Source organism: Scylla paramamosain, unplaced genomic scaffold, assembly GCF_035594125.1.
Source record: "Scylla paramamosain isolate STU-SP2022 unplaced genomic scaffold, ASM3559412v1 Contig12, whole genome shotgun sequence".
Taxonomy (NCBI): domain Eukaryota; kingdom Metazoa; phylum Arthropoda; class Malacostraca; order Decapoda; family Portunidae; genus Scylla; species Scylla paramamosain.
The window spans coordinates 1110001-1111038 of record NW_026973677.1 but is presented as its reverse complement, the minus strand read 5'-3'; positions in this window follow the sequence as shown (position 1 = coordinate 1111038).

Genomic DNA, 1038 nt, shown 5'->3' with positions numbered 1-1038 from the left:
GTCGTCGAGAGAAGACATGTCACTCCTCCACCACAAACAGTGCCACACTGACCCACTTGCCTCCACCGTTCAAATACGTGTAATAGCTCTAGCCGTAGGCCAGAATTTTCCTACGGCGCCGTAGGCCAGGTTGGCCGTAGGAAACCGGATACGTGTAATAGGGGCCTTAGATTGGCCGCAGTGGGCTTGGACTCCAGGCGAAACGGAAACCGGTGCTTCTTGTGTTGGGGAGAGAGGAAGCCGCAGCGGGGAGTGTGTGGGCGAGGGCTTCCCCTACTGGTGTCCGTTACAGCTGCACTGCATCGTGGCTTTCCCCTCGCTGTCAGGGAGAAAATCCAAGTCTGGGAGTTGAGAAAGTGAGGGAAGTGGAAAGAAAGAGGCGCTGCAGTATTTTGCAAGGAGGAACACACAGCCACGCCTCTCCAGCCCTCGCCTTGCTTTGGTTTGCTTTACCATGCCTTCCCTCACTCCCTCACTTCCTTGATTCATTACGAAACTCTTCCACAATATTCCTCCATCATTCACGAATCTTTATCGTACCACAGCATCCTCTCGTCTCCAGCCATCTCATGCTACCATTGACATTCGTGAAAGAAAACCAATAATTATGAAAGGATTGCGTAGAAATGTGCAGCCAATGTACAATACATGCATCATAAGCAAACGCCTTTCATTATTGGCTAAGCAGAAGATCCCTTGGTACATGCTGTAGAGAAGATTAAAGATATATTCCTGAAACGTTGCTTCCAGCTGGGGTTGGTGGCGCGGCCCTGTAATCCGGCGACGCGGAGGCTTGGCCCAGTGGACGGCTTGAGGCGAGGGTGGTTGCTGCGCGACTCCCCATGTTGAGTGGGCGTCCGCACTAAGCTCGGCATCAATATGGCCGCCCCTGGGGAGCCGGGGGCGTCCAGGTTGCCTAAGGAGGTGTGAACCAGGCCAGGGGGGAAACCCAGCAGCCTAAAGCACCCGTGTGGAGCAGCAGTGGGATCGCGCCCGTGAGTGGGCGGCGCGCAGTAGCCTTGCCAACACAGGCGAACC